Consider the following 24,553-nt stretch of genomic DNA (forward strand, 5'->3'; position numbering starts at 1 on the left):
TGTCTCTAAATCCAGAAGAATCCACATTGTTCATTCCTCCCTAATTTCCTAATTCTATCCTGGTACGAATTCATAAGGTCATGATCTGCCCTGGCCCTGGTCTCCTCCTATGGACATAAATGGCCAAATCTTTCCCTTCGGCTTCCTACACTCACCTGTGCTTAGAATTTCTAAGAATTTCAAACGAAAGAAAAGTCCTCAAAATCACAACTATAGTGAAAATAATTCATCTCAGGAGGTAAAACTTATAGTTTGATATCTCTGATCAGCTCTGTGGAACCTACTTAATAATTCAAAGAAAGCTGATGCCCTCTGAGGTATGAGTCTTCTCTGGGTCAAGGTCTTGGTCACCAACATTAAGTGAAGTTTTCATTGGGAGAAGCCACTATAAAGAACAGTATCAGGAAGCATCAATACCATATATTAAAACAAGAGTGTGACTTCATTCTGAGTTGGTATGATTTCCATGGGAATCCTTGGAGCAAGTGTCTGAGGCTCAAACATCATCTGAAGAACGTCTCACAAGATGTGAGTCAAGGTGTTGGCTATTCATGGATGTGGCTGGCAAGTAACCTACTGCTTAAGGAATTCTATTTTACCTTAAAATTGCATTTATATATATATATATATACCTCAGAGGGCATCAGCTTTCTTTGAATTATTAAGTAGGTTCCACAGAGCTGATCAGAGATATCAAACTATAAGTTTTACCTCCTGAGATGAATTATTTTCACTATAGTTGTGATTTTGAGGACTTTTCTTTCATTTGGTTATCTCTTCCCTTCTTAGAAATTCTAAGCACAGGTGAGTGTACGAACCCGAAGGGAAAGATATATATATATATATATATATATATATATATATATATATATACACACCTTCTGTTAGTAGGTAAATAGTTCACCTAGGTAAATAGTAGGGTAAATAGTTCACCTGAGAAACACAACAATTGTTATATGTGTTATGTTGTTATATATATTAATGTTTTAATTTCCCAAATCTTTACCTCAAAGCAGTCTTGCTATTACTTGGAGAAATTCATCTTATCCAAAGCATAATTCCAAACTTTTCTTACTGAATTCACATTCATAATGAAAACATGAGCATAGGGTTTTTAAAGCATGTTAATATACACCATTTAGTGGTTTTACATCTTGTGTCAGAGTTGGGATTTTATTTTTACTTTTGGGTGTCTATTTTTATTTGATTTGTATAGTCTCAGTTTCTTAATAGAATTTGAAAGGTGGGAAGTAGACATTACAGGCTCATAATGATCCTGAGGCCATACCAAGAATGATGGAAGTTCACTTTGAGGCAAAACAATGTGACTCAAACTTATGTACAGCACATTTAAAAGCAGGGTATATCTGAAAAGTATAAACAACTCAAGACACAAAAGCGAAGGTTCTAAATTCTGCGACATTGTCAGTTGTTGACACTGAAACATCTGCATCTGGATTACTTTGAGAAATAAAACTAGGTTGAGGACAAGTACAGAGGGCCTCAGCATAGACAGGGGATGCTTTTGAATGGAAATAAGATCACACCCTGAGCATCAGACCCAATATCCCATTGGTAGCAAAACCATGCCCTTGTCTGTAGGAAACAAGTTCTTTTGACCAAGCTGCATTATCTGGATCTAAAATGTTCAGTCATGATGCAATACATTTTTGGGCTCTTTGAAGATAAAGGGATTTCTAAAATAGAATTCTTTATTCCCATCACCCTACCATACCCACTTTGCTGATCCTCCAATTATTTTCATCCTCCTCTACTCAGTGGTTTAGGTCAGAAATCCGGAAAACAGCCTGATTTCTCTTTTCTTTACATAACATTTAATTCATGAGCAAATCTGCTGCCATGAATTCAGGAGAGAATAGAATGAAACTTGTAGCTACTGCTCTGGACAGTCCTGCCCTTTCCTTGTTTAGTGTGAGGTGCTCCACGTGTTCTTCCTCTCTAGTGTCTTCCCATACACAGCTCCTAAGAGGAGTCAAGGGGGGATTGGTAAACACCTTCTCTCAATAACCTGGGTTAATATTCTTGGAGGTCTCAGAAATGCATTATTCTTAATATTGGCAGCACCACAAAAACCAACCATGCGGTTGGCAAGGAAGCCTGGAACAATAGAAAAATCAACGTCATGAAGAATTTGAACAGAACATTATCAAGATCACCACAGGTTCCATTAACTTTTTTTTTTTTTTTTTTTCATCTTGACATACATTGTCTGTTGTCAAGGGAACACAGCTTCTGTTTAGCTAGATATAAAAATAAGTTGGTCAGTGACCTTTCTAGCTAAATGCAGCAAATGAACATTCGGAAGGTGGGCTTCTTGACATGAGCCTGTAATCACAGAGATTAGAGAGTTTGAGGCAGGAGAATCTTGAGTTCAAGGACAACCTGGGCAACTTAAAAACGTTGCCATTTAATCTCATATCACATAAGACTAGGCAATGGAACATGAGGTCTTAACATGAAGAATTTTAAAAAATAGTCCTATTGTTTAATCACTCAAATAATGCTATTTTGTTGTAGAAAGGTAAAAATTATAAATAAGAAAAAAGATAAAAATAATAATCTTACCACCAAAAATTAAGAGAGAACATTTAGAGAGGTAGCCTCATATAGTCAACCTGCTTATCTTTGTCCCTTGCCATATATAATCCACTTATTTATCTATATTCATATGTGTATATAGACATCTGTTTAAATATTTTAGACAATATTGTATATATTTCAGACAAAAATTGGTTCATGTTGTACATATTTTGTCAACTGCTTTAGACATTCAACAGCAAATTGCAGGAATGTTATGAAGATAAATACACATTTACAACAATGCAGTTTAATAGCTTCACTGTTTTATAATGTGTTTGTAAGAGAATTTATTTAACCAAACCCATAAAAGAATGGAAAAATTGGGTCAAAGGGCAGGTGCTTTAAAGATTTTTCATATAGCTTGCCATATCAGAGAAGAGGATTTTAAAATTCCTGGTTGCCATTGCTGTTTCCTAATGCCATGCTGAGCCCTATTGAAGCCTGAGACAAAAGAAAATTGTGTAACCCAACATATATTGATCAAAGTATTACCCCATATTTTGAACCAAGTGGGAAAGTTATAAAAACTCTACATTCAAAAGCAAGACTATATATTAAAACTTGTGTTGCTCAATCTGTTGACATGCCACTGTCAACTCCCACAAATCTGCCAGCTGATGGACACAGGGTGGTTGCATTACCTTGCCAGGCCCAGGAAATGGGGACTGATTGGAAAGAACTGGTCCCATTGCACAGTAAGGTAGGGGGAAATAAAACAGCAGTTGATTTTCATTTAAAAAGATTTTTAATAGGTCTTCGTGCATTAATTTCAAATTTGAAAATATTGCATTCAAATGCTATCTTGATTACTAACTTGTTTGGTATAACCTTAAATTTTGCACTTGAGCTAAGTGTTTCTCTTGCTTCACCTGAGTCCTGATCCAGTTTCTTGTGAAAGAATTGCTAGAATCATTGGTTTCCAGATGTCATGGTTTTGATATGGTTTGAGTGTTCCCCTAGTGTCCACTGTGTTTAAAGGCTTGTTCTCCAGGGTGGTGTTGAAAGGTTGGGTCTAGTGAAAGGTCTTTAAGTTCACTGGGAGTGTAAAGCAGTTCCCATGGTAGTGCTCTACTGGTCCCAAGCCTGGCCCTGTCCAGCTCTCTGCTCCTTGTTAGAGCTGTGGTCACTTGTCACTCCCACATGTGCTTCTCTCATTGCTATCTGCACCATGAGGTGATGCAGTCAAAAGCCCCAAGCTATATAGATCGGCACTATGTCATTTGAACTTTCAGCCCCCCCCCAAACTGTGATCCAAATAAACCTTTCTTTACTTCATAGTAGCCTATTTTGTGATAGGGATAAATAGATGACTAATATGTCAGAAGAACATATTTTGATGGTTTTTAGGCCGCTGTGATTATGTGAGGTCTTGGTGATACCTAGGAATTATAAAGCTTGAGGGTGGATGAGGATATCAGGATTTGGGAATTAAATTTCTAATATTCCTAGAAAAATATTCCTAGAAAGTTCATAGGATGACTTTAAGAAGTTTCCCTGCTCTCTAGAGAAGGTATTGGTATGGAATGAATGTTTGTCCCCTCATAATTCATATGGTGATTCTTATGGTGATTCTAATACCAAAATTATGGTATTGGGAGGTAAGGTCTTAGGAAGGCAATCAGATCATGAGGGTGGAAGCTTTGTGATTGAATTAGTGCCCTGTTAAAAGAGGAGAAGTGCCTCCTACCCCTCTTCCTGCCATGTGAGAAGTGGGAGGTAGATAATGAAGCCTGGAAGAAAACCTTCACCAGAACCTGACCATGCTGGCACACAGATGGCAGACTTCCAGGCTTCAGAACTGTATAAAATATATTTCCGTACTAATTTGCAGTCCTATCAATATTGTTTGAATGCACCTTTCCCCCATTTCCTCACCAGCATGTATTATTATTTGTATTCTTGAATAATTGTTATTCTGACAGGATTGAGATAAGATCTCAATGTATTCTGATTTGTGTTTCCCTGATTGCTAGAGATGTGGAAACTTTTTTCATATATTTGCTGGTTATTTGTATTTTTTCTTTGAGAAATCTGTTTAGTTCTTTTGCCCATTTATTATTTAGGTTTTTTGGTTTTAAATTTTTTGAATCCTTTATATATTCTGGATATTAATTCCCTGTCTGAGCAGCAGTTGGCAAAGATCTTTCATTCTATAGGTTCTGTCTTCATGCAATTGTTTCATTGGCTGTGCAGAAGCTTTTCAATGTAATGCTGTTCCACTTATTGATTCTTAGCTTTATTTCTTGTGCTATAGGAATCTTGATAAGGAAGTGGGTGTCTGTGCTAATATGTTAGAATGTTGAGCTTACATTTTCTTCTAGAAGTTGCATCGTTTCTGGTCTTATTTCTAGGTCTTTGCTCCACTTTGAGTTGACTTTTGAGCAGTGTGAAAGATACAGTTTCTTTCTTCTACATATTGATATCGGGTTCTCCCAGCACTGTTTGTTTAAAAGACTCTCTTTTCCCCAATGTATGTTTTTGGTTCTGGAAAGCAGTGGGGAAATTCCTCAAACATGCTAGGAATGAAACCACCATATGACCCAGTTCCAGCTATCTCATTCCTTGGAATATATCCAAAATATCTAAATTAAACATACTATAAGGATATAGTCACATCAATGTTTACAGAAGTACAATTCACAATAGACAAGTTATGGAACCAGTCTAGATGCCCAACAACAGATGAATAAATAAAGAAAACACACACACACACACACACACACACACACACACACAAAGAACAACGAAATTATGGCATCTGGCAAATGACCATGTAGAGAGCATCATGCTAAGTCAAATCCATAAAGTCAAGGGTCAAATGTTTTCCCTCAGTTGTGGAAGCTAGACCGAAGAGAGGGGGAAAATAAGTGGGGCTTGTGGAGAGGATGGGTATCTCATGAAAATAGAAGAGAGATCAGTAAACTTAAAAAGGGAATTGAGAGACAGGGAGGAGGGATGGGTTTATTATGATTGAGATATGAGATACTCCCCCAAAACTCATGTGTGAAACAATGAAAGAAAGTTTAGAGGTGAAATCATTTGGTCGGGAGCCTTAATCAGATCATTAATCTCCTGATAGAGATTAACTCAGTGGTAACTGTAGACACATAGGGTGTACCTGGAGGAGTTGGGTCACTGAGGGCAGGCCTTTGGGGTATATATTTTGTACCTAGTGAGCACAGCCCTCTCTCTGCTTCCCAATTCTTATGTTCTGAGCTGCCTTCCCTACTCCATGCCCTTCTGCCATGATGTTCTACCTCACCTCATTCCCAGAGAAATGGACTTGGCTGTCTATGGACTAAGACCTCTGAAACTGTGAGCTGCAAATCAACTTTTTCTCCTCTAAAATTGTTGTTGTCAGGTATTTTGATCACAGCAGTGAAAGTCTAATTGAAAAAATGGGAAAATGGAGAAATGGTGGAATGAAACGAATCAGACTATCCTATGTGCACATATGAATATACCACAGTAAATTTCACACACACATATATATATATATGTACACACACACATATGTGTGTGTGTACATATATATATATATATATATATATATATAATGCACTAATTTAAAAAAAAAAAACTGTAAATAAGCTGAGTATGGTGGTACATGTCTATAATTCCAGAGACTCAAGAGGCTGAGGTAGTAGGATTGCAAATTCAAGACCAGCCTCAGCAATTTAGTGAGACCCTAAGCAAAATACAAAATAAAAAGGGCTAGGGATGTGACTCAGTGTTTGAGCATCCCTGGGTTCAATCCCCAGGAATAAAGAAACAAACAAATAAACAAAAGCCTGTAAATAAATAGAACCAGGATGAGTAGAGTATAGAAAAGCAAACAGGGGTAGGGAGGGAAAAGAGAGAAGAGGGAGGGAGGGAAAAAAGAGAAGGGAGACGTACTGGGGATTGAATTGAAGCAAATTATATTTCAGGCTCATATAATCATGTTAAAATGAACCCCAATGTTACGTATAACTATAAAGCACTAATTTTAAAAAAATATATTTCTATCACCTATAAACTGCTTAGCCTATGTGGTACTTTAATACAGCCTAAACTAAGACTGTAGAGACAATGAAACAACTGAATGTAGACAACAAGAGTGGTTAGAAACTGGTTTGGACTGTGGGGACATGAAGAATAAGTTCTTCCTAAACACTCTAACAATAAATTAAAAACAAGAATAACCCAGGCATACCAAACCAAACCACCAATTTGTGATGACTGGTAGTCACTTACCACTCCTCAGGGTTGCATTTGTGTTGGAAGAACTTGGTTCTGAAACTGACCTCGGTCACTTGAAGAATCAAGTTTCTGAAGAAGTTGATTAACTAGGGCCTGTTATAAATCTGAAGATTAGTAGGTATTGTGGAAACTAAGTACTTATTATCTCACCATGAGAGTGAATTTATATTTAAGTTGTAGATCAGAAGAAGATGGATATTTCATTTTATACTGAGGAATAAATAGATGTCTGTGTGTCTTTCTGTCTCTCTCTCTCTCTAAATAATAATCAAAAGAAAAGCATATGAGGAAGAATAATACTTTAAATTATCTTTAACAGCCAGAATGGGAACAAAAGGAGGAACATTTTGTCTTTCTCTCTTTGTCTACTTTCCCCTATTCCTTTCCTCTTCTTTCTTTAGTAAGGAAATTAAGGAGAAAGGGAGTCTTTTGGTCTGGTGGTATAGAGACATGTTTAAGCAGCTCTAAGATGACGGCTGGCGTTGGGCCAAGAGGTGGTGCATAATTAGTGTTAACATAGCATGATCTCTCATGACCTTTTGCCTGATTGGTTAATGTCTCTTCTGTGCTAGTGGTCAACGGATGTTCCTCATTCTTTCTCGATTGGTACCGTGATGCGTGCTCCAATCGTGCTACTAATCCTAAGCTGATTGGCTGCTTTAGTGTATATAAGACATTCTCTTCACCTCGGAGGACTAAGAACACACCTCTAGATCGCAGAATGAAGGACACAGTTCATGGGACACAGCACTAAGAAGCACCTCTGATAGCACACACCTCTAGGACACGCCTCTAGCACGCACCTTTAGGAAGCAGGATGCAGGATGTACCTCTAAGCAGCAGCAGCAGACTTCTAAGAAATAGCTCCTCTGAAAGTTTAGCCTCTCTGATAAGCATAGCCTCTCTGAAAGTATAGGACCTCTAAAAGCAAACAAGCCTCTCTTCCTCTATAAACTAGCGAACAAGCAAGCAAGCAAGAAAGCAGCCCAGAAAAAGATAATAGAAGTAGTTCATTCCCAGTCCGCCTTCGATTCCTTCCTGCGGGATTGTTGCTGCGGGTGGCAACATGGTGGTACTAGAGCTGGGGGTTCATTAAGTAAGACAAACATGGAGATGCAGCATGAGGGAGACAGCACCTGGTCCCAGCTTCAAGACTGGGAAGATTCAGTGAAGTCTATAGCCATCTCCTCTACTCAGGGAGGGCTCAGCAGCTTCTGCCTTAGCATTAGAGACCACCAAAAGGGTTTGGCAGAGCTGCTGCCTTCTGACCTGCCTCTGGATCACCCTGTGAGCCTAGACTTATAAATCCTCCCAGATGTAGTTAACCCTGTCTACTTAGATTTCTCCTGCTAGACTTTAAAGTCCTTAAGCATGAGAATTTTGTCCTGTATAGTTTTGTAATCTATTACCTGAGAGCATCTGAAAACAGCAGGCATATACATGAACAAATGCATGAATGAACAAATGAATAAATAAAAACCAATTCCTGCCTAGCAACCTCTCCCCTTTTGCCTTCCTTTGACTTTACAAATTCCCAGAGGAGTGCCACGATACAATTCATGCCCCTTGGGAAAAGACTTTTGCTGGAAGTTCAGAACTCTCGCATATCACACCTGATGATGAACTTGGAGAAATCATTTCCATGTGAATCTGATACATTTCATTCATCCATACATGACAGCTGAGAGATCCAGCCACTGTGGTTTTCTCACTGTCCTCATTTAGTCTTCTCCTGATGCACCATTGTGCCACCATCACTTCCTCTCACGTTTGCACTTGCTGTTCTCTCTCCTGGGAAAGTTTTTCTTCCAATATTCACATGGCATTTTCAGGTTGTTCATTAAATACTACCTTCTCATTGAAGTCTTACCTGCCCAGCCCACTCAACATTTTATCTCACCTTTTCCAATGAAAATATTTCAAATAGAGATAAGCCTTACCTTTTTATGTATCTGTCTTCCATCCTTTTAATATAAGCTTCATGAAGGTAAGGACTTGACCTGTTTTGTTTGTGTCTCCAGCTCTTAAGTCATTGCCTGGAATTCAGAAGGATTTCAATAAATGACAGCTGAATGAATTTGTCTCAAAAATACAATCACAAATTTTATTTTTAAATTTGATACCTGAATTTGGCACACGCTTTTTGATCTCACGTTTAAAATTGGTTTCTCCCAAATATAGCCTTCATTCAGGGGCCACTATCCTTCTACATTTCTTACAGAAAGCATCCTGCTTACACACTCAACACCTTTTCCCATTCCTCTGGTAAGAGACTATTCCTATTCTATTTTGTTTTGATGGAGCTGACCTTAATTCTCCTCTCACCTTCAACATAAAGCAGACATAAGAACCATACCTGGAAAATTGGCCCATATCTCTTTGTTATAGTGATTGGATTAAGCATGGCCATGTGACTTAAACCATGTCCTCACCTGGAGTTTTCTGCCAGAGCTAGAAGGAAAACAAAAATAAAAACAAAACTCTTTCAACCTGGTAAATTTCTAAACAAATACATGTGACTCTTCCTCAGATAGGGGCTGTTTGCTTACCATGTGGAAAGAAAAGGGAAAAGGAAAATCCTGGCAACATTGTTGGTCATGAAGACTTAACAGTGCCTAAAGCAAGTACACTTCTTGGACTTTTAAGTCATATGTGTTAATATTCTTTTTGATTACGCTCGCTTAAGTTGTGCTTTCTGTCATGTGCAATTTAAAGGATCCCTAACATTATAAGCCCTTTGCTTCAGTTCCATTATCTACACGCTCTTGAGTCGATCTCCTCTGAGTGATGTGCCTACTCAGTTGGTCCTGGTTTCTTGGTCCCTGAACAGGTTCACAATGTGGCATAAGCATGATTTTTTTTTTTTCCTAATGTGTGTACATATCTTCACCCTTCAAGTGGTTAATAAGATATTTTCAATATTTAATCTACAAAATGAAAATAGTGAGGACCATCATCATGTCCACAGAGGACAGAACATATAGTAACATACACCAAAGTTTCAAAATGAGGTGAAATGTTACTAATAACACATTTTCTATTTTCAAACTTAGAGTAAAAATCATAAAGCAGATTTACTTTTAGAAGTACACTGTATTGGATACTATCTAATCTTGAAATCATAGGTGTTTTCTTCAGAAATCTAACCTTAAGTTACATCAGGACAGCATATGGTATGAAAGTAATTATACATTTTAATGAACGTGAATCCTTTTTATTAGCAAATTATGTTGAGCAAATATTTTAAAATATTTACTCTGGATATAGCACTGTTATGTTACAATAGAGTGGGTGTTTAACAAATTGAAAATTAGTACAGTTTTATTGCCTCGGGTAGAAAACACTATGTACATATATATTCACACACATATGTGTGCATATTTATACATATATGGATATGTATGTTTACTTATATACATGGATATATTTGATAAGATATAGAAAAGTTAGATAATAAATATGAAATTGAAAACAAAATGAACATAAAAACACTAACGCCTCACTTTGACAGCAATAGCACAGAATCCAGTGTTCCTTGTACCTATCCTGGATCCAAAGGACTTAGGAAACAGGAAGAGCTTGTTTTACCAGGATATCTCTTAAAATCAAGATCATTAGCCAGAGACAAGGCCTTCCCTGGAAGGATGCTTGCTTGTGTTCTTGAGCAGGCAGTTAGAGTGTGTGTCCCCATCCTGTTGCTGAGTCTGTGTGCTGGTTAGAACTCCTGCATCAAGCTGGGTGCTGTTGAATCCAAGTCCTCATCTGGACTGTCAAGCCATAACCAGGGCAACTGATGGGTTCACTTCTTTATAAATGCTCAATTTTTGTTTTATGGCTATGCCACAGGAGACTAGAAGCTACTACAGGTTCAAGCTATCATCAGTTGATTCCGTGAAAATGAATTACACATTTGTACTGCCCTACACACAGGAGATAACAAAAGAAATCAAGCATCAAACAAGGCAGAGCAAAGTCAGATGGCTACTATAGAGGACAACAGAGAATTGGAGAAGCAAAGGAAGCTACCCACCCCACTCTCCAGTCAATAAAGAAGGCTTCCTAGAGGAGAAGTAAGAATAACTGAGTCTTAAATGATATAGAAGAGTTTCTCAGGGGAAGAGGTAGGAAAAAAATATTCCTGCTTCAGAGATCTAAAGGTCCCAAAGAGCTGGGTTTAACTGGAAATGATAGAAGGTCTACATGTCTAGCAGTTAGAATACTCAATTCTCAGCTTTGTATACTGAGGCTAGGAAAAAAATGTTGGAGATATCTAAATCATTTAGAAGACCAACTGAGGACTTTAGACTACTGAATACATAGCCAGTGGTATTCAGGGACTCAACTGGAAGATATATCTAGGTTAGAATTCCAGGGGCTGGTAAACATGTAGGGAAAATAAAATTTATATGCATTTTTACTGATTATCATGTAAAATTCAGCATTTCCTTCAATTGCTGGTGTAGCTAACAAATCAGCAGTATTAGCAGTACCTGTGGTCACCCAAATAAATCTGGTGTTTTTGTTTCATATTACAGTTACTACATATATATAGAAATAATATACATGCTATTCACTTCTCCAAAATTTTGGTAGTTAGAAGATCTACTGCTGTTATCTTCTTAATGGGTTCTTGCAGTGTTTCACTGTGGTAACTGTTCTTCACACAAAAATTGTTCATATGGGAATAAATAAGAGAATAATGTGCATATTATTTTGATTTTTTTTAAAAAATAAGAAGGATGATATGCTTTTTCAAGTGTAAAAGAACCTGAAATTCATAAAAGGTGAAGAACCTAGTGTTGGAGATAATTTAGAGACTGGATTTGTGCATGAGGAGGAAAACTAACACTGCAGAGTACAAAGAAGCTGGGAAGGCGAAAGCCGTGGTTAGGCTATGGTGACTGCTCAGTTGAGAGATGATGGGGGAGGAATAGCAGTGCTGAAAATAGAGTTGAAAGAAGAAAACTGGAAGAAGTGGGGGGAAAGAAGAGGAGGCAGAGGAAATAGCGGTTGCCAAACCTTGAAGTGGGCACCTGTGTTCTAGGAAAAGGAAACGGGGCAGTGTTAGAAGTTGGTGAGCTGAGGGGACAGCAGGGCAGTGTGAGACTATCAGGGCAGGAGGGGCCAGTCCTCTGATCATTGTAGCCCTGATGAGACTTCCTAGCCCTAAAGGGATAGAAAGACACTCGCAAATTTTAAGCCGGGAAGGCAATGTGACTTGATGTGTCATGTGTAAAGGGAACTTCGCTGTATAAAGAGAAAATTGAGGGAATAAAGGAATGCAAGTGGGAGGCCAACAGAAGGATGGTGGTGGAGAAGGAAGGAAGAAGTGAGAAACGGTATGATGGTTAATTTTATGTCAATTTGACTAGGCTACCATATGTAAATAATCTGTCTAACATTATTCCGGGTGTTTCTGTGAGTGTTTTGGATAATATTTACATTGAACTCTGTGAGCTGTGAGCAAAACAGATTGCCCTCTGCTGTGGGAGGCTTGGTCCTCAATGTGGCCCTCTGAAGGAATTACATAGTTCTGTGGGACCCCAGTTAGTTCCTGAGAGAATGAGTTCTCACAAAAGGGAAAACGCAGCCCCCCTCTTTTCTCTCTAGCTTTCTGTCTTGCCCATGTGCTCTCTCTCTTTCACACATGCTCCCAGTATGATGCTATCTGCTGTGCAGTCCTCTTCAGAGGTGAGCCATACCATAGGTGTGGACTTGGCCATACCATTGGTATGCTCTCCATCTTTGCAACATATCCAGGTGGAGAATGTCTCAAAAAAAAAAAAAAAAAATTCTTAAAGTTCTGCTTCCCCTTCAATTATAAATTCTGTTCTTAAATTTTTTTCTCTCTTCTTGCAGTTTACTATAAGCAAGCAAGAGAAGCCATATCACACCCTCAACACTTTTTTCTTAGACATTCAGTTTTATTACACATAAGCTCTGTCTTCCACAAAACACTAGGACTCAAAGAAAAATCCTGCAAGTTCTTCATCCTCATAATAAATATTGCCTTTCCTCCAGTTCCCAGTAACATGTTCTTCATTTCTATCTGAGGTTTTTGTCCGAATAACTTTTAATATCTGTTATTTCTACCAATATCTGATCAAGACCATTTAGATAATCTTTAAGAAGGTAAGACTTTCTCTACAGCTTTTCTCTTCTTCTGGGCCCTCACCAGAATTTCCCTTTACAGTCTGTTCATGACAATATAGGTTTTCTGTAGTGTATACTTTAAAACTCTTCCAGCGTCTATGCATTACACAGTTCCAAAGTTACATACACATTGGTAGGTATTTGTTATAGTAGTACCTTATAGTGGTTCCAATTTCTGTCTTTGTCCATTTGGACTGCTATAAGAAAATGAGTTAGGCAGGATGTATAGACAGTAGAAATTTCCTACAGTTCTAGAATCTGAGAAATCCAAGATCAAGGCGCCAACAGATTTGATGTCTAGTGAGGGCCCATTCTCATCACTGCATCTTCTTGCTGCATCCTCACATAGCAGAAGAGCAAACAAGCTCCTTTAGACTTTTTATAAGAGCACTATCCCATTCAAGTGGATAGAGTCCTTATGACCTCAAAGGCCCCACCTGTTAACACCACTGCACTGGAGACCAGTTCTCAATATGAATTTGGGGTGTACACAAATATTCAGACCATAGCAGATATATTTATTTGGAGATTCCTGTAATACATTGTATTGGAGATGTCAGGTAGGAAGATGATTTTATGGATCTTACAAAAGAACGATCAGAGTTGGAGCTACAAAATTTGAGAGGCATTGATACACAAGTAGTATTTAAATTGACTTTAAGAGAGGAGAGAGGAAAGGACTCAGGACAAAACCCTGTGGTATTTCTGCTTAGAAACCCTAAGGAAAATGTAGAAGCAATAATAAGAAAGAAAGAAGAACACAAATATGTGAAATTTTTGAAAAAACATTTTCAAGAAAGAAATAGTTGTCAATTTTACTAAAGTAAAATAAAATCTACCTTATCAATGTATAGTTTACATAAATTTAAGTGCTTATATTTTAACTATACTGTTCAATAAGTTTTACAAATGTATATATACTCTTTGCAACCCTTATCACAGTTAAGATGAGAAAATTCCTATTACTCTCAAAGGTCTCCTTTTTTTTTTTCTTTTTTTACCCTTTTCACAGATCTTTCTCAGATCTATTAGAGAGGACCTGTTTTTCTTCATTCTTTATTTGGATTCAGAACTGACACTGTTTATCTCATTGCTCAAGACTCTCAAAAATCTTTTATGTTTGTCAACTTTTTTGTCACTGTGACAAACACCAGAGATAAACAACTTAAAAGGAGGAAAGGTTTATTTTGATTCACAGTTTGTGAGGTTTAAGTCCATGAAACCTCTGTTGGTTGGGGGCTTGTGGTGAGTCAGAACAGCATGACAGAAAGGGCATGGTAGAGCTAAGCTGCCCACCTCATGATGTCCAGGAGGCAACGAGAGAGGAAGGGGTCGGGGTCCCAACGTTTCCTACAAGGGGACCCTCAATGACCTAACTTCCTTCCAGTAGGCCCTATTTCCTAAAGGTTCCACCAACTCCCAATAGTGCCATAGGTTGGTGACCAAGTCTTCAATAATTGAGACTTTGGGAGACAATCCAGATTCAAACTATTGCATCTCTCATTGCAGAATGTTTTAGACATACCTAACCTAGTTTAGAGGTCATCCCCCAGGTTTATTGGAAGATGACCTTAATGTATGGTTAAAATTCAATTATTTAGAAAACCTAAGTACAAATAAGTCCACCTACAAAATGCCACTACTGCCCTTTTTGTCCCACAGCATGCTGTCTGCTAAATATTCTTTAACACAGGTCAGCCCTTAACTGAGAGCATTCCCAAGCTGAATCATGTATCACTGACAAAATTTCTGGATCATTTCTAACTGCATGGTCTTTATTTCATACATGTAAAAGAAAGGATATGTGGATTTTCTAAAAACAGATAAAATTTATAATGCTGCTCACAGAGAAAAGAAAATAACATGTTCTGATTGGCATTATCATGTTGAGTACATAAGAGAGAGAGCAGAGAATAAACCCAGAGTATTATTAATGTTAATATTTTTACTTATTATTTTTAAAATCTGTTTTGGTAAGTGGGCTCATTTAGCAAATAGAAGTGAAAGGTTTTCTAAAGACAAAAATAGCTTTCTTTACATTTCTATAAGGAGCTAAAGAAGGGACCATCTGCTGGAATGTGCCAATGCGTCCTTATTGTAAGTAGGGTAGCCTTTTCTGCTATTCCAGCTTCAATTTTACCCCTTCTGAAGCAATCACATTGCCCTCCCCCTTGTTCCCTTGCCAGAACCAGGCACAGCTAAAGCTGCCAGTTGCTGAAATTGTAGAAGAGCTCTGTCCAGTTCAGCTGCTGATGAGGAAACATAAGCAGATGGAAGGTTCATGACAACAGCCACCGACCTTCCTCTCCCCCAGACAAACACCCTCCTTGGGATTTGGTCATGTTGAGGACTCCTAAGAATTAGTGCAGGGAGAGTTTGTCAGAATTTGAAAGAGTGGAAGTCAGAGGAAATGGCTGTAGGGTCTGAGACTTTAGAAAGATGCCAGTGGCAAGGAAGATGGATGGGAATGTGTGATTGCAGTTATATTTGACATTAGATAAACAACTTGGCTGTTTGCCTCTTTAAGCCCCATTTATTACTACTTAGACTGAATTGATTTCTGCACGGCAAATATTGACTCATCTTTCAAAAGCCCCCGATAAAATGTCACCTCTATGGAGAAGCCTTTCAGACACTCCCCAGGCATTAAGTTGCCTCTCCAGAGCCCACAGAGTACACAGTGCAGACACTGTTCATGCTGCTATGATAATATTTCCCGTGCTGTAATTTGCTGCTTATGTATTCTCTCTCTTTGACCAATGGATCACTGTGATGAAAAGAAAAGTGCTTTTGAAATAGAAAGGCCTGATTCTAGGCCCAGCTCTGTCACCATAACACTGTGACCTTAGCAATGAGTCAGTTACATTTAACATAGGGACAAGAATAGTAGTCTTGTAGGATTGTGCCGGGAATTAAATCAGAAACATACCACAAAGCTTGGCATATAGGTGGCACTCAGTTCATGGTCTTCTCTCTTTATCTTGTTAAGAACATATGCTCCTTGAGGGCAGGGGATGGGGTTCTTGGACTCTCTGGTTCCTGGTATCATGTAAGTCCTCAATAAGTATTTCTTAAGCAAATGAATTGGCTCATCATCTGTATCCCTTAGTAGTGTGAAGTCACTTCCTACTGCTGTCATTTTGTGAACTTTATTTTCTCATCTCCTTTCTATAGGCTATAGACTGCTCATATGCAGTGTATGCCATTCATACATTGTACACCAGAACATTCTTATTATTCAGAATCTTTATAGCTTTGTGTCTTTTGGGCACATACTAGGATTATACTTGGTCTCCTTTTGGTCTCTTGGAGTAATGTAAGTAGTTCTAGGTATTGAATTATAAGTAGCAGTGACTTCCTGACATGAGCATGTATGAGTCCAGGTGAGACCCCCCCCCCTCCCAGATTTTCTTTTTGTCTGTCACTACAACTGGATGTGCTCAAGGTAGTAGCTGGCCAATGGTTGGTGGCCTTGAGTGACTACAATGAGCAGAGTTCCAACCACAACCTATAAAGGACAAGTGGAATAATCAAGAATAACACTTAAGTCACTAAGATTTGGGGAATGTTCATTATCCCAGTCTACTTTTACCTATCTTGATTGATATAGGCAGCAATGAGCAGAATTCCTAGCATTAAATTCAGTAAAGGGCAATTATTGGAGACATATTCACTAAATGAATTTTATAATATTTTACTACTTTTCAAACTGTGGTGCTAACAGAATGTGATGACTGGAAGACAAATATTATACCAGTTTATAGATGAGGCGAGAAAAACTGGCAGTTGCTCTTCATGAGAATTTCAGCAAGTCACGCAAACACCTTCAGGTCAGAAACAGAATTCACTGTTTCTTCCCTCCAGATAAGCAAACTTTTGACAAAACCACACAGGAAATATTGGGAATTTAAAATTCACATTACTAATTTTAGGAATTTCATGATTTATTTAGAAGTAAAAATATTTGCAATGGTTATAACAAAGCAATTCAAGATTTGTTTAGGTTTTGACATAAGTCTAAGTTAATGAGTTATAGAAGATCAAAAACAGTTGAGATTAATTCGTGATAAAACAGTTGGGTTGGAGTCTTCATAAAAAGATAAAATTTCAGAGCAATTATATAGCATTATATTTGAGGAATGTGCCCAGATGAGAATAGAATTTGCATCTTATACAGAACAATTAGTCAATTCTCACCAACATTTCCCAGCACTCTGTTCAGATACTACCATTCCTGAGAGCTAACTCTTCCATCTGCTTTAGGACTGTTGCACATGGATCTTGCCCTGGATTGAACTTCTGTGTTTGTATTTCACTGTGTTATAATCACCCATTTCATTTTCTTCCTTCCTCATTAAACGCTAGGACACTGAAAGGACAAAATCTTCTTTGCACAGACAGAATTGAGTATTGTGGCTGACAAATAGACATAAAATAATACTTGTGAGTGGAATGCAGTGTTTTTAAATGGCTCAGGGAAAATTCTGTGATGTGAAGAATACAGATTAACTGACTCAAAACACCTAGGTAAGTATCTATGCCACCTCTGCCTTCAAGGGGTTTATACAGAGATGAGATCATGAAGGAAAAACATTTCTCACTTTTCCTACTCCACCGATGGCAGAGCTCCAAAGAGATACCCAATTGATTATGGAAAACATGGATGGTCTGAAACTCAAAATGATTTTTATGTTTTTTGAAGGTATCTAAAGAAAGGGAAAGAAAAGAGGCACAGGTTTTCCTGCCAGGTCAGAGAGTAAAAGGTATCACAAGTTATACACCAACTGACTTAACTGGTCCTGACAACACATGGGCCATTAATAAAGTCTCCTAGCCTGTCACATGCATGTTCAGGCTTAAAAGCCCTATTCTCCCAGGGCCATTATAAGAAGGACCAGTCTGCTGTAAGATATGTGTCTGTTGGGCACACTTGGGCTAATCAGCACTGGAAATGCCAGGGCTAGCCAATGACCCGAATGTAGAGGCAGGGGCCTTGCATGACTGTACTTTAGAAGGAAGTTAAGAGAAGAGGGTTTTTATATAGGTAGAAAAAAGAAGTGTGAAAGAGGAATACATAATCAGAACATTTAATAAGAGATTAGCCTATGCTTTGGGATTTATGCAATTTTGGGTTGTTTTTCTTTTGGTAACGAAGATTGAACTCAGGGGCACTCAACCACTAAGCCACATCCCCAGTCCAATTTTGTATTTTTTTATTTAGAGACAGAGTCTGCCTAAGTTGCTTAGCACCTGCTTTCACTGAGGCTGGATTTGAACTTCCAATTCTCCTGCCTCAGCCTCCTGAGCCACTGGGAAGATTTATGTTTTGCCACATTTGATTCTGAGCTGAAGTGAGCACTATAAATAAATTCAGATAATCAATGCAAGAAATGAGATTCCAACCAGGACCTTTAAACCAGAAAGTTCCTGTTTTTAACCACTGTATTATTTGTTCTCCTGTGCCTTTTTTGGTGAAATACAGGGAGGTTAGAGGTCTGAAAAGCACTGGCAGAGAGAGAAGGCTGGGGAAGAAATTTGAGATTTATTTGTGGTGAGAGACATTTTATTTTATATCTGCCTGTTTTACTCTGAAATTGCCTCAGTACCTCTGAGGATTTCATTATTCAGCCTCTTTCTCCATTTATAGAAGAGTGTACAAGGTTTAATGGAGTCCCTTGCCTTTTTCCTTTGAAATATTCATGGGCCTTTAGCAGTTTCTTTCATGTTCACCTTCTCCTCCATTGGGAAATAAACCTTGAAGGAATGAGAGGAGAGGAGGGCAGTGCAACGATAGATGTGGGGGTGCTTACTCCAGCTCAGGGAGTAGGGGTGAGAAAGATAATGATCATTCAACAACAAACATATCTACTGTTATGTTTTGGATATGAGATGTCCTTCAAATATTCCTGTTTAATGCAGGAAGGTTTGGAGGTAAAATGATTGGACTGTGAGAGATATAACCTAATCAGTCCATCCTATTTTGAATGGACTATCTGAGTGGTAACTTAGGCATATGGGGTGTGGCTGGAGAAGACTGGTCATTATGAGCAAGCACTGGAAGAGTTCATCTTTGCAGCCACCATCCCTTTCTGTCCTTCCCAAACATCATGAGGCAAGCAGAGTTCCTCTATTATGCCTTCCCACCATGATATTCCACTTTACCTTCAGCCCAAGGCAAGAGTCAGTCAACCATGGACGGAACCTCTAAAAATTTCAAGCCAAAATAAACTTTCCCCTCTAAGTTGATCTTTTTGGGTAGTTTGGTCACAGAGATGCAAAGCTGACTAGGGCAAAAATTGGTACTGAGATACGGTCTTGCTGTGACTAACCTAATCATGGAGATCAGAAGACTTTGAAACTGATGTGTGGGAGGAGTTTGGAAAAGTTTGGAGATGCAGTATGGAGAAGCAGAGATTAGAAGCTTAGAAGACCAGGGATTTGAATCCTGTACACTAAAATAATTACACACACACACACACACACACACACACACACACACACACACACTCAAGTCTCTTATATAAAATGGCATATTATTTGCATACTACCTATGTATATCTTCCCTATACTCTAAATAATCTCTATATTACTCATAATACCAAATACAAATTACATACTATGTAAATATTTTTATACTACTTGCTTAAGGAATTATAACAAGAACAAAAGTCTGTACCTGTTTAGTATAAGCAAAATTATTATTTTCTGTATAGTTATGACCTGTGCTTGGTTGAATACATATAAGTGGGACACATTAATTTAAAGCCTTTTACTTGATAACTATTTTCCAGTATGAATCTCTTTCTAGTGCAGTCTGTTTCTTTTAATAGCTGCACTTTACTAAGTACCTACTATATGCCAGTTACCATAATAATCTTCTCATGTAAATATAATTGTCTTTGAAAGATATGGAAATTGAGCCTCCTAGAAATCAAAACACTTTAAGTCTTTATTAGAAGACCTGAGAATTCAAAACATACTCTGACACCAAAGCCCAAACTCTCCTGCCTTTTCTGGCTGTCTTATTAAAGGAAGTTTAAGAGTTCCAAACCTTAATACTATTAAAAAATTAATAATCAAAAATTATTTTTGAAGCAGAATGAGCTACTCTAATTTTAAACTTGGGGGGAATCTTTGAATAATCCCTATTAGATGAATAAATTAAAAATAAATTGAGCATAAACTGAATAAAATCATAATAATTGTTCTTTGTGGTGCTTATATAAACACTGTGTTATGTAATTGGATTATAAATCATGTTAAATGGGATAATTCCTAGGGGAAGGAACTATGAAACTGCACTGACATCTACAATGAAAAGCTAGACAAAACTGAGAGATATAATAAACAAACAAGATAGGAAAAGAGTGGCTAAAAAAATGAGACTAGTCACTAATGCCACTTTTTTGCATCTTAAATGTTGTCCTCCCTTTGCCTGAGAATTCTTTCATTTACTATAATGAAAATCTATGTCAAATTATAGGACATTAATATAACATCTATTCCTATTCACTGAATGTATATTTATTGAGCAATGGCAGCAAACATTTATTAAGTACTTATTATGTTCTAGGGACTGATCTAAATATTTCCTTTGTATTAATTCATTTCATCCTCAGAATAGATATTATTTTATTGTCACTTAAAGATGAGCAACAAAGCAGAGAGAGGCTACATAATTTGCTGAAGGTCACTGAGAAAGAGGCATAAATAGAAAAAAAAGACTCAAGAATAGACTCAAGAAGTCTTTTTCCAGATCCTAATCTTTTTTTATTTGCAGGGGTGGATACCAGGGATTGAACTTGGAGACATTCAACCACTGAGCCACATCCCCAGCCCTATTTAGAGACAGGGTCTTGCTGTGTTGTATAGTGACTAGTTGTTCCTGAAGTTGGCTTTGAGCTTATGATCCTCCTGACTCTGCCTCCCAAGCAGCTGGGATTACAGGCCTGTGCCTCCACACCTTACCAGATCCTAATCTTTAATCCACCATGCCACACTATTTCTCAACTACTTCTTGTTATGAACTAGGTCACAAGATGACAAAAAGATATGAAAAATTCTCCCAAGGATCTCATAGTCTCCTAAGAAAATGAAGCCTGCTCTCAGACCTCTCACCTATGATCTCTGACCCAAGCCCCCAAATATTCAGTTTTATGTTCACATTTAGTGAAGACAGACCCCAGAAGCCCAGAAAAAATGAACTGATTCCCCATAAGGGGGTAATGTTAAATGACTATAGCATTGCTTGAGTAAAATACATTAATTAAATAAATGTAAAATCTCATTAAAGTATTTTACACCCTTCTCTTATAACACAATTCCTAAGGTAGAAAGGTAAATTCCCAAGGTAGATCTAAAAACGAGCTCTGATTTTATCTGAAAAGTCATTTGACTCCCTTGCTCTGATATATTGAAAAGACAGTTCTGCCTGGACATGTAAAAATAGAGCTTTTATCACTCAGTTCTGTCAGAAGGGCGGAGCGAGTTCCTGTTTTAACTACAGAGAGATAAGAGAAGCAGAGCTGAGAAATGGTGCAGCAGATTAAGGGTCATGATCGTAGTTCCTATTCCTTGTTGCTATGTATTTTTTTCACTGTATGCAAGTTAACTTTTCTTGCAGAGACTTTAAAACACAAAATGATATCATGAAATCATCCTAGCTGGAATAGAGATTTGGTCATCTTCCTTGCAACCTCAAATAACTAGATCACCAGGCAATTTCTCCTCAAAGGTCAAATAAATATAATCCTCCAGCTTTCACTCTCTAGTCTGAGACAGAACTGAACAGGAGCATCAGGCATCAACTAACTGTTTATGCCCCACTGTGTCAGAATCGGATAAAATAAATCAGGATTAGGGTCTAAAAGGATGCTTTGGGATCTAAATGAAACTGAAACTTGAATGTCATCCCTTCCTTCATAAAACACTTTCATCTCACATAATCAGCACCTTTACACTTGTAATGTATCCTCACTGCCAAACTGTGTTGACCTCATCTTTTGCTGCTCATGTAAGTTAAAATATTTATCTGCAAAGAGTATCCAAAGTCTGTTCTTACACGTCATTAGCAACTATCTCACCACCCTCTGGGATCTCTGTAGTCCTTTGCTTTTAGTATAAGGTAGTTAATGATACACACTACATCAAATTATTGTAAAGATCATGTGAAATAATTTATTCAAGAATGTTAATAAAAATGCCTAGATGAGGAATGTTTATGGCTAAAAAATGGCTGCTGCTCTTGATCCCTCCCTGTATTCAAGTTCTCTGCAGCATGGTTGTGGAGCACCTCTCCATGAGTCTCTTTCCCTGCCTAGGCCTCTGGACTGGACTTGTACCTGCTATAACCCATAGAATGTGACAGAAGCGATGGCTTGTTTTTGAGGTTTTTGCTCTCTCTATTGTTCTGTTGCCTTTGCCATGAATCAACATAGGCTTGCCTACTAGAGGAACATAGGAGAAACATGGAAAAGAACCTAGGTTGTCCTAAGCCATACAATAGACTCTTAAGAGCCAGCCAGCACTCAACATGGGAGAATCCCGCCAACTTCAGCAAAGCCAGTACCCATCTTACTATGCATGCATGAGTTAAGCCAGTTGTGGACAGAAGAACCAAGAAATGGTTGCTGTTTTAAGTTCTTAAATTTTGGGTGATTCGTTATGAGGCAAGAACTTACTGATACATTGAAGACCCAGGGGTAAACTTTATAATCTCCTAAACCTAAACCTAGGACATTTGTTTAAAATTTCATATTTCTTGGCTCTATCCAAGACCTAACCAGAAACTGGGATAAAAGCATCAGGAATCTGTACAGTTAACAAGTTTCTCAAGTCATTCTTAATTACAGATAAAAAAACAGTATTATAAAGGAAACTTTATCAAACTTTAAAGTACATACCACAATTTGAGTGAGCTCATACCTTTACAAATAAAATTCTGAATCAAATATTAATGAGATTGAATAGTAAAGTTCTAAGACCTTGGTTCTCTAGCTTGGCTACACACGAAATCATCTGGACACTGAAAAAAAAAAAAAAAAAAAAAAAAAGCTAAGCTTGAATCCAAGCCCAAGAATTTCTCATTTAATTGGTATATGGTATGGGCTGAACCTTGGGATTTCAAAATCTCCCCAGATGATTCTAATGTGCAGCCAAGTTTGAGAACCACAACTCTAAATTTTGCTCTGCAGTACAGTTTCCAGTTAAGAAGAGAAAAAATAAAATTTGAAAATCAAACAAAACAGGTGTGTGTGGCATGGTCATTAAGATTCCCTATGATGGTCCAAATTACCTGCTCTTCAGGAAGTCTTGTAGCTCAGTTGACAATGATTATCAGCACACTGCTTTAATCCTGGTTTAGATTTAAAATTGAATCACAGAATAAGGAAATTTGGCCAAGTCTTTTTTAACTGCAAGTACATTAAATTCTCCCAGAAGGTTGACTGACTTAGCAAATATACTATACGCATATATGTATTTAGATGTGCTTATTATGAGAGTATATTTCACAGTCCAGGTGCTTAAACTTACTGTTAATAACTGGCTGGAACACACGTTTAATGACAAATGTTAGTGATTGAATGAGGAAAATTCTTACCATTGTCCTGAGTGATTTTGGTCTGGGTTGACCATGGTCCAACTTTTCAAATATCATCCTAGACTAAACTGCCCATACTAACATTAATGCAGTGTGTTGATGCAAAATATGGACCATCACTTCCCCTTCTCTCCATTATTTGAAATTAGAATAACACAATTTCCTAGCATAAGCAAGAATCAAAGGAAAAAGCACAGCACAAAAATTTGATGCTTAAAATTTTTGCTGATTATTTGGCTATTAACCAAGAACTTTTAAAGCTATGATTTTAATTGCTTAATCAAGCAAAGTCTGAAATAATTCTTCTTGTACTAGACTAGTTGTTTCCTGCTGAGTTTTGATTGTGAAATAGAAATTTTAAGGTATCAAAGCTTATAATTCCCTTACCTGGGATGGGTATCACAATATCACCACCACTAATTACAAAACAATTATTGAGCACTTACTATGTTCCAGGAACTAATGTCATTATAAGTTTTAACTTATGTAATTTAATTCTTATAATTACCTTGTATGGTAGGAGTTATTATTTTCAGCATTTTATACATAAGGAAACTAAAGCACAAAAAAGCTGAGTAATTTCCCTCAACAAATAAGTAAACAAAGGCAATAGAGTCAGAGCAGGAAACCTAGTTGATGAACTCCAGAGATCTTGCTTTTAGCCACCATGATACAGGTCTCTACTCAGTATGCAGGGTACTTTTAGGGCACGTCCCAGAGAGAGTACATAGTATTGGCTAGAAACTTGGATATTCTTCCAAATCTGCCTTATTTTGTGCATAAAAAACTAAACTCCAAAAGATAACAGGCTTTATTCCAGGATACTGTTGATGTATCTGGCAGTCATGAAAGTAGAATACATAGTTCCTTACAAATGTGCTAGCGAGATGGAGAAAGTTTGGTGTATAGGTACTGTCACAGCTAGGAGAAAGAAGTTCTTCTGCTGTTCTATTTTGC

This window comes from Sciurus vulgaris, assembly GCF_902686455.1.
Source record: "Sciurus vulgaris genome assembly, chromosome: 10".
Classification (NCBI taxonomy): domain Eukaryota; kingdom Metazoa; phylum Chordata; class Mammalia; order Rodentia; family Sciuridae; genus Sciurus; species Sciurus vulgaris.